Source organism: Meleagris gallopavo, chromosome 12 (genome assembly GCF_000146605.3).
Source record: "Meleagris gallopavo isolate NT-WF06-2002-E0010 breed Aviagen turkey brand Nicholas breeding stock chromosome 12, Turkey_5.1, whole genome shotgun sequence".
Taxonomy (NCBI): Eukaryota; Metazoa; Chordata; class Aves; order Galliformes; family Phasianidae; genus Meleagris; species Meleagris gallopavo.
Window position 1 is genome coordinate 18,674,963 of NC_015022.2, and position 10,118 is coordinate 18,685,080.

Below are 10,118 nucleotides of genomic sequence, written 5' to 3' on the forward strand. Positions count from 1 at the left end.
TTTTTTTTTTTAGCAGAATCCCACCCCTGCTTTGGTTTGATGCAAGGGAGGGATACAGAGGGAAGGATGCTGGGGTGGTGCAGGGGAGATGCTGGCCCTGGGGGCTGCCTGCTCACGCACGGCCACTCCAATGGCTTTGCACCATCCCTGCTGCAGTGCTGAACCAACCCACGGCCTCAGGGGAGCAGGGCTGGCTGATTTACCTGCACAGCACCTCGCCGTGTGAGAGCATAACTCTTCTGCACATCACGCAGTGCCTTTGTACTTCATCGCACTTTAAATAGCGCAGCAGAGAGGAGAAATAATTATTCTTGTAGGTTGGCTGGGGCTGATTCTAAATCTGCACGGCAGCGCTGCTCGAGGACTTTTGGTGCTTGAGTCAGCGATCCTCTGACTTTGTGACTTCAGAAAGGGACAAGCATCCGCCTTTTCCTTTTTTTTTCTTCTCTCTTTACAATACATAATGACAAAGATATAAATCTGTGGCAGCCCTGAGGCATAAATAGCCGTAGTGCAGCCGGCTTGCTCTGCCACCCACGGCCCACGAGAGGTCTTCACTGCTTGCTTTTCATCTGTGAACTCGCTCCAGCAAAAAGCAAACCAGTGCCCCCTCCCCGCCCTTACTGGGATGCACTGGGAGCATCGCTGTGGGGTGGCCCATCGTAGTGCTGTGGGGTTTGCTGCTGTGAAGCCCCTGCTGCATTTAGGGCCTAATATCTTTCTGCAGTGCATCTCCTGTGCCGTCCCCGTGGTGTTTGCACGTCCTGCCTTGCACCAACATGTGGGTGATGTGGAGCGTGGAGTGCCCAGCAAACACAGGGATGGGAATATGGGATATTACCCACAAATAGAGGAGGAGAGGGGGGAGGAAAAGGAGGAGCAGGAGTTGGAGGGCTGCATATGAGTGGTAGAGGAGTAGGAGCAAATAGAAACAGCCCATGGTGCACAGCTGGGCCTGGAGAACAGCTGTCCCTCTGGATACTCACGAGTTAACAGGCAGGCCCATGGCTCCAGGAAGGAGCAGAGCCCAACGGTGCCAGCAGAAAGCTGTGAAAACATCGAGCAGAGTGTTTACATGGCTTTTTCTTTCTTTTTATTTTGAGATGCTCTGATTACAAGCCAGACTTTTAAAGACAGGAAGTGCCCAGCAGATGAGCGTATCAATCACTGCCTTTATAAGCTTTTGAAGATTCTGCAAATCATTTTATGGCTCAGATAGCAGCCTTCCTGCAAAGGCAATAAACCTGGCAATGAGTCAGGCTGAGGATGTGTGCCGTGCCCAAGGGCTCAGTGCTTTGCCTCTCCGGGTCGGCTCTGTGAGGTGACTGCTCTTCTTCCTGCATGGCTGCACTGGGAATGGGTGGATGGAGCAAAAGGAGACACGTCCCCATCCGTGCTGTGCTCCTTTGGGAGTGGGTCCTGTGCATGGGGAGGATGCACGGAGCTAAATGAACCGTGTGAGCTCAGTGGGTCCTCAGCATGGAGGTGCAGCACTTCCCAGGGCAACCACGTCCACAATTGCACATGAAACTCCTTTTAAGATAAGATGCAAACATCTGGAGACTTTCCTATCTGCGGGCATTAGGGAAGTCTGGGCTGCAGTCTCGGGTGCCTCTGTGATGGTGCACGTCCTCTCCTCCATACCAATCCCTGAGGGGGGAAGCTCTGCTGGGGCTGCAGCCCATTCCATTGCTGGGCCAGGACTTGGATCCAGTCTCACCAGCCTTACGTAGAGCCAATGCACGACTGCTCCTTTCTGCTTCCAGACGGTGCAGCCAAATAAACCTCCCGCTCCTTCCCTCTTCCTGGTGCCATTACCTCTTCACTCCCTGTAACTCGCAGCCACGAGTGAGTCAAAAGCATTTTTATAGCGAGTGTGCAAAGTGAACTGTAGCTGGGGAGCAGTTAGGTGCGCGCCGTCCCTCCCCAGCCTGACAACCAGCGTTACTGCCCAGCAGGGAATAGCCTGATCGCTCGTTTACGGCTGCAATCATCTCTCTGTTACAGCATTAGAAAGGAATGAGCACCAAAAGCCATTATAATTAAGATCTCTCCGGAGCTGACAGTAGAAATAGATGGCATGTGGAGCTGGAGCTCCGTGGCTCAGCTGTTTCTTTTCGAGCTGTCACTGGAAAATTACAGAGGCTGACAATCATATTCTGAGCTCAGCTGTGCTGAGCAGTGCACATCCAGCACAGCACCAGGCACTGCCATGGATGCAGCCCTCCAAACCCAAAGGCTCGCTGCACTGGGTCACCTGCATCGCACTCAGGTTGGTGTTCACCCCATTCACCCCACTCGGTGTCCCCTACTGATGTACAGGAGCACCCAAGGCGGTTCCAGGGCTGTACAGAGCTCCCGTGCCAGGCTGCCGTGGGTGGGTGCTCTGGTGCTCAGCTGGGAGGGGAGGTCAGGGCTGTGTGTCCACATTTGAACCTGGGCTCTTATCTGTTACCTGATGCTGACAGCCCACAATCACTGCTGGCCTGTCCCCATGCGCAGAGGTGCTCACAGAGCCCAGAATGCTCAGAGATATTCAGGGCAGCAGCCAAGGAGCACTGCACAGCGCTGTGGGTTGTGTTGCCCAAGAGAATTGAAACAGTAGATGATGATTTCCCAATGATTGCTTAATAACGAGCAGCTCCTCCCCTGCTCCCAGACAGCAAACAGCACACAGTGCTGCGGTGACGGAGCTGCTGAGCGATGCCTGCTGCACCCTCCTGCTTTTCTCTATCTCCAAGCTGGGGAGATCCCCACCGCTCTGCTGTGTGTCTCACCTTCTTTTCACCCATTAAGAGGCCCTCTGTGCTCAGCAGGACATTGGGATGGGCTCTTGCTGCTCCGTGCATGGCAGCAGCTGAAGGCACGCACTTGCTGTCTGCGTGTTTCGCTGACAGTCGGCATCAAAGCTATTCCTTTTAAATGTCTGGTGCTGTATCTCGTTGCGGGAGGCTGTGTTGGGTTACTCCTTGCCACATACCGCTGCGAGAGGGTGTGCTATTTAAAGAACCAGTGCTTAGCAAACCTCACTCCCTCGCCCCATTGGACAACGTGCCATAAGCACGAGTGGCCTTGCTTTTCTTTTCAATGGCTGTGTTTTGAAAGGCACCCAAACTGGAAACCAATTTGCAGGTAAGGGATGCATCACCCCTGGGGTTTTCTGCTGGGTCAGTCCCAGCATGGCAGCGGGCATGAGCTGGTGTGCATCTGGATATGGGAGTTTGAATCAATGCAGATGTTTTGGGGCAGGTTGGGATTCCATGCAAGCCTTTGGGCCTGCAAAGAGCAAGGGTTTTAGAGAAGCTCCCTCTGCCTCAATGCAAAAAGCTCTGGAGCCACGCTGCCCCTTCCCACCATCCAACATCAGCAAAAGCTTCCTTCAAAGCTGCCAATGAATTATTGATGCAATTATTCATCCTCATTTAAATATCTATTTAGTGGCATTTAAATAACAGTGCTCAGAATATGTCAACAGTTTACACAATAATTTGGATTCTGATCTTTATACCTCTGTTTTCTCCCACACAAATAATTGGAACTCATCCATTCTAAGTGACAATTGCAGATAAGCATCGCTCTTTTTTTTTCTGTTGCACATGTGCATTATCTAAATATATTAAAACACTTACTCAATTTTAATTTCATTTGAATGATTAATCAGTTACTCGGCTGTAATTGTTTGTGTTAAGACATCTCAGATTAGAAAATAGATCAGGGAGACAATTAGGAAAGCAAGCGCTGTGAAATCGCTGTCGATAGCTGCGTGAGCGGCTGAGGACGCAGTGCTGTGCTGCAGGGCAGTGATGTTCTGCTGTGGGCTCTGTGCACCCCACTGTGGGACTGGCACAGTGCTGGGACCCCAGGCTGGCGCTGGTTTTGGGGGCTGCGTGGGATGGATGCTGCTGCTCCCATAGGGATGCAATGGAGGCCGAGGCTGGGGTTCACGTGGGGACCTGGATCCATCCTAAGCTGCAGAAAAGGGGAAACACTGGAAAAGCCCCATGAGGAGAGGAGAATAGAAGGGCTCTGGGCTGGCCATGATGCTGCTCTGCAGCCAACCTGTTTTGCCCAACCATAGTAGTGGGGCTGCAGCAGGATGCACCTATCCCTACATCCCTCCCTGCAGGTTCTCACTGATCGTACCACCATATTAATTACCCCTGGGATTCTCCACTTATCCGGAGCAGCTGCAGCTCCGCTCCTCTTGTAGGGCTTTGCTCTGGTTCATGCCCAGATAGGAGGGAGTTGGGCTCTAATGTCACAGCTTGGGTCCTGACCACCCCAGCACAAAACTTGCTGGCAGCGAGGCGATGACAAGTGGCGCTGACCCATGCTGGCATCACTCCCATGCCCTACCCAGCCCGGCTGACCCCCCCAAAGCTGGGACAGAAGCTCTCCCAGGCTGTGCTGTCCCCATCGTGGAGGAGTGGTTTGGCACTGCCCTGGGTGCAAATGCGGCATAAGGAGCCAGAACAGGCGCTGGCCGGAGGGAACTGGGTGGCAGCCAGGGGCTTGGCCCCATCCCCAGCAGCAGGAGGTCTGTCCTTAAATGTGTGCTTTAAGGAGAAAGCACTTCAGACAGCCTGCACTGAGCTGTCAGCCCACACTGTACTCCCACCCTGCAGAACCTGGGGTGCTCTGCTTCAATCCCAGACTCCTGCCTGGTGATGGACTGCAGTGCTCGGACACACGGTCCTGCTGCTTCACTGCAATTTGTATTTCTGGCTTGAAGGAGGAATGCTGGAGCTGCCCCAATGCTTCTTGTTGTTGAAGTGCCTCAGCACTTTCTGGGCTCCTTGGCTCAGGAGAAAAAATCAGGTTTTTATTTTGCTGATCATAACCAGAAGCAATGCAAGAAGGATTTGTGAGCTGGGAGCAGAGTGGCCACCTGAACTCATGCAACGATCTGCACCACCACTGCATTGGTGTGGTTACAAAAGCGTGGCTGAGGTGAGGAGGGTGCACAGCTTGAAGGCAGCACCAGGACAAAGCAGTTTTGCAGAACCTGCAGATCAGAAGCAGCGGTGCAGCCCTGAGGCCCTGCAGCAGAGAGCAGCAGCAAAGTGGTGGCTGCTGATGGAGGATCACAGAACCAACGAATATCCCACGCTGGAAGGGATGCACCAGGGCTGCCACGCACCCATCCTACAGCCAGACACTGCCGTGATGCAGGGAGCTCGTTCTCCATCACCAGCAGATCGAGCGAAGTCAGCTGTAATGAAAAACCAATATTTCCCACAATCCCCTCCGTAATGACTTTAGCACATTGATGAGCTGGGAGCTGCACGCCGCAGGGCTGGCTGCATGCAGAGGGGTGCAGCGAGCGCCGACAGCAGGTCCCAGATTCCTGTTTACTAACAGAGAGCTCAGCACAACGACTGCTGCACCGCTCCGCCATGCACACCCATGCACGCTTCTTGCAGTCCCACTGCACCCACCGGCATTCCTTTGCAAAAAGTCCCCGGCATCCATCGACACCACGCTCAGCAAAAGGGAGCAGTGCTCTGAAGGCTCCTAAAGCAAACCCACAAACCCACCCCTGGCAGCAGTTTTCACAACTGACCCCTCATCAGCTGCAGGAGGTGGTGGGAGCAGTTCGTACACAGACAGCTTTTGTTCTGCTCCTGGAGAGATCCCCCACCCCTTCAAAGCCACTCAGTCTCTTTTTTTTTTTTTTTTTTTTGGTTGGACTCCAGTAAGGGGAAAAACATCTTTCATTTGTCCTAATTTAATGTTGTTAATGAGATTGATGCTGCAGGCTGCCCAGAACATCAGCAAGACGTGAGGGTCGAGCACCCTCCATTAACAGCAGCACCCAGCCCGCGGCTGTGACCCTGCTATCAGGGGGCAGGCCCTTTGGCAGCAGCACAGCATTTTACCAGCCCTGTTCTCACCCGGTTTTCATTTTCTTTCCTATTTTTGCAGCTCTGCTCCATTAATCTTCTTCCTGGCATCAGTTTTCTGAAGCCTCAGTATGTAATGCGTTCAGCAGCACTGTGCGTTTGCTTTTTATTTCTCCTTCTCCCCTAGGTCTCGTTGGCTTTGTAACAAGGCACAGAACGACCTGATGATGGGAAGGATGTACAGATGCTTCTCAGTTGGGCACTGTGTGGCTCTGAGTGCTCACCTCGCACTGCTGGCTCTGCCCCCAGGTGCTCCCCCATTGGCAGGAGGGATGCTGCTGCTTCTGTCACAGCTGTCCCCTTATAGCTGCAGAAGCCTTGCTCGGGGCTCCTGATACCCAAGGCTGGTCCAGGTGCTCCTGGAGCCCGGCCAGCTGTGATAAATCTCCTTAATTGCAGCTCATTGTAATCATGCTTTATATGGAGCTGATGCTATTACTGTTGGGAGCTTTGGCCTGATGAATCCCAGGTAGGAGACCTGCAGCTCTCCTGGGGGGCTGGAAGCATTGAGTGGGAGCTCCAGGGCTTGTTGGGGCTGACGGAGCTGGCTCTCAGCCCTGTGCTGCAATGGGCAGAGTGCAGGAGCAAAGGCAGTACGGAGATGTCAATCCGTACCTCACCTCTTTCTGGTCCCATCCACCCGAGAACCCATCTGGTGCACGAGCAGGAGAACCTTCAGTGTTAATTGCCCCTCTGCAAGGTACGTGATCAGAGAATCGTTAAGGTTGGAAATGGCCTCTGAGATCCCCACCCAGCCGTGCCCACTGACCACGTCCCTCAGTGCCACATCTCTGTGTCCCACGAGCATCCCCAGGGATGATGGCCTCCACCGCTCCTTGGGCAACCCGTGCTGGTGCATCACAGCTCTTCAGAAAAGAAACGTTTCCAAATGTCCAACCTGATCCTCTCCTGGTGCAGTGTGGAGCCATCACCTCTCGTCCTATCAACACCGCCGCCTTCTCTAAGCGCTCACTGCAGCCACAGCAGGTATTGAAGTCACGTTTTGGGCACACAGCCCCGTTTGCTGGGGGGTGAGGTGGGTGTGTTGTGATTCAGGTGTGTTTTCCCACCCAGCAGCGGGCACTCCCAACACGGGGTGCTCCACGGAACATGGCACGGCTCCATCTGGCTGATCCCAAGGAATGCCCGGGCGCAGCCGCAGCTCCGGGGGATTAAACTGAAGTCTAACGTTACACCCCTTGGAAGAGCAGAGCTTTACTTGGAAACCGAATCGCATTAATTAGCATTCTGCTAATGGCTGTTTTGTATAAATATAGTGTGCCTTAATACCAACACGAGTCGCAGGTTGACATATTTAGATCGCTGATATCAAAGTCATTAACGCCTCTCCGTGGTAAACCTATTCTCAGTTCGGGCTACAAATGGGATTCTCCTGAGCCAATCAATCTTCCTAAAGCCTGAGCAGAGCCTGTTGATCTTTAGCCACTGAATGGATGCAGCTTCCCAGAAATGTGCTTGCATCTGTCAGAATTATAAGCAGCTGGCAGCCCCAGACAAGGGTCATATTTGCTGCGAGTGTGAAAATAGGATCCCAGGACAAGAAATGCTACTTAGCAGCATATCGATTCTGAGCTATTAATGTTGCAGCACAATGCGTGTGTGTGTGTCCGTGCAGGCACTCCTGCACATGCCAATTATGTATTTATACACAAGGTCTCCTCTCACATAGACCCCGTGGTCCTGGAGCTGATCCAGGGCTTATTAAAACTTGGTGACATCAAAGGATGGGAAAGGTCTGCCCGAGCTGAGGAACTTGGAGAGCTTAACAATTATTTTGCCTTAATTCTCTCCTAATTTATCGTCTCTTTATTGCCCTGATTAAGAGCTCCCCTGCTTGATAGCGGCAGTGAAGGTAATGGTGTTCTTCCGAGACTGATGGGTGGCAATTCCAGCAGAGGCTGCTGCCATCTGTGGGACGCTGCTGTGGGTATCTGCCACAGCATTGCCACCACGGCCACATCGTCAATGTGGTGCCATCCCTTGGCTGCTCCGCGTGCCGAGCTGTGCGCTCAGCATCGTGGCTCCTCGTGGCACAGCCCTACAGCTCGGCCCTGCGCTCACTGCAGTGCTGTTCCATGCTGGTTATTATTAGATGGCAGTGACACGGATCAAAGCACGTAAGCCCAACTTCTGAAGCACGCAACCACCAATCTCATCCAGGAGACCTTGCTCATCGCTGCAGCTTAAGGCCAAGCATTTTAGCTTGAGAATTTTCAGTCTTGAATTACAAATTGCTGTGTTTCTGAAGTCTGTGGGGCTCAGCACCTTCAGTTCCCATGCTGGGGATGGTGCTGGGATATTCCTAGGTCTGTTCCGTGAGCTTGCCAAGGAGCAAGCGCCATGATGGGAAACATGCTGGGCATCACGTGGGAATGGGCCGGCAACAGTGAGAGCTGACTTCATCAGCAGAGTTTTTTGGTATTATTTTTCTAATTTTTTTCCTTTTTTGGTTGGAAGGTTATAATAAGTTCTACACTTAGCTGATGGATGTTAAATAACACTCCTCTCCTGGATCAGGGCAAATGATATGTAATGCTGAGGTCCATGTGCTGCACTGATTACTCTGACCTCCTGTTTGGGGCGTTTGGAGCTGAGCTGCTCTCCGTGCATCCCTGGAGCGACTGCAGTTCACCAACAGAAGTTTCTAGAATTGGATGCATCAGTAAAGGTATTGCACAAAAATGAGCATGAGGCATGAGAGCAGTCAGGGTGTGGGAAATACACTTGGTATGAATGACTGTGAGAATGGATTGATGCTCCCAGGGATCACCACACGCTCACTGCTGCCTGTCCTCACTCTCTGCACCATGTGTGTCTTCAGTTGCAACTGGGCTGCTTGCTTATCATACTCAGGTGCCTGCCAAATGGGAAAGCTGTCTTCAGAAATATATCAATGGGGATGACTCTTATGCCATTATTGCTCAGGGTCTGCTAAATGCTTGCTGGGCAAAGCAGAGCATCCTTGAGAATGTCTGAAACGCTGCCTCAATGCGCTGCGTTATCGGCACGCCAGTTGCAAAATAGATTTCAATTATGTCGAGCAACATGCTGCGGAATTTATGCTTCCAATTTCCCCATTTAGTGGTGAATCAGGCCTGTTTGCATTGCCAGCTAATCTTTATGCCAGAGTTGTTAATGTGCTCTGACCCTCCTTAAACTCTGCACGCTGAGCTCACCATTCAGCTTTCCTCTCCTAGCAGCAGATCAGGCACGTGTGCCTGAGCCCCACTGCACAGCCCCTGTGGGCTGGAGGTGGCCTTGGGTGGCTCTTCCTGGTGAGACACTGAGATTCCACGTGCTTGTGAGAAACACGAGTTCTCTAGACATTGCACCTTGCTTTCTCTGGAAAGCTTCCAGCATTCAGTCTTGATGGAGAACCAGCTCAGGCCGCCGTCTTGCTGCCGGAGGGCACTCCCAGCCCGGTGCTGTTGGGAGCCCCGCTGCTCCCACACCAGCACAGTGCTTTTTGCACTGAGTGTGGCCCAGGTTGCAACCACGGCCCGTGACTCATCTGCTCAGTGCTTGCCAAGGCTGCTGAGCTGCTCCTGCTGCTCCCAGGGTGCCTCCCATGCCCCGTGGGCTGCTGCTGCATCTCCCTTCATTTTGTGCTGGCACCACAGATGTCTGTGTACTGCTCCTCCTTAGAATCATAGAATCATTCTGGTCGGAGAAGACCTCTGGGATCCCCCAACCCATCCCACCATGCTCACTGACCACATCCCTGAGTGCCCCATCTCTATGTTCCTTCAGTACCCCCAGGGACGGTGATCCCACCACTCCCTGGGCAGCCTGTTCTGCTGCGTTTCAGCTCTTTTAGAGAATAAATTTCTCCTAATATCCAGCCCGAACTCCCCCGGCACCACTTAAGGCCATTCCCTATACACAGAACCCAAGAACCAGTAAGACCTCTAAGATCACCAGGTCCAACCACCAACCCATCACCACCGTGACCACTCATCCACATCCATGCATTTCTTTAGGGAGGATATAGGACTGCTGTTAGAAAGTTGCTGTTCCCAGTGCCCAGCAGCCACCCCAGGGCTCCCCATGTGGTCTGAAGCGTAGCCAACCCACCACTAATGCCCCCTCCTCAGCTGGGGCCACGGTGCAGCCCCACGTAGAGCCCGCCAATGGGGAATCCCTACACGTTGCACTGAGGGCACGCTGCCCTCGGCGCACCCACACAAATGCAGC

At 52.9% G+C, this 10,118-nt stretch overlaps 1 long non-coding RNA gene across 3 annotated transcripts; it reads left to right on the forward strand.

The window, feature by feature from the left end:
- Positions 1-499: 499 nt before the first annotated feature.
- Positions 500-7,592, forward strand: LOC104912885. 3 transcript variants are annotated; one of them, XR_004161131.1, is made up of 4 exons: positions 501-2,272; positions 6,031-6,603; positions 6,685-6,890; positions 6,981-7,592. It is a non-coding gene; the product is annotated as an uncharacterized LOC104912885 (long non-coding RNA). The 3 variants fall into 3 exon arrangements; XR_004161132.1 differs by having other exon boundaries at positions 500-2,272; positions 6,031-6,890; positions 6,978-7,592; XR_004161130.1 differs by having other exon boundaries at positions 500-2,272; positions 6,031-6,890.
- The last annotated feature ends 2,526 nt before the right edge of the window (positions 7,593-10,118 follow it).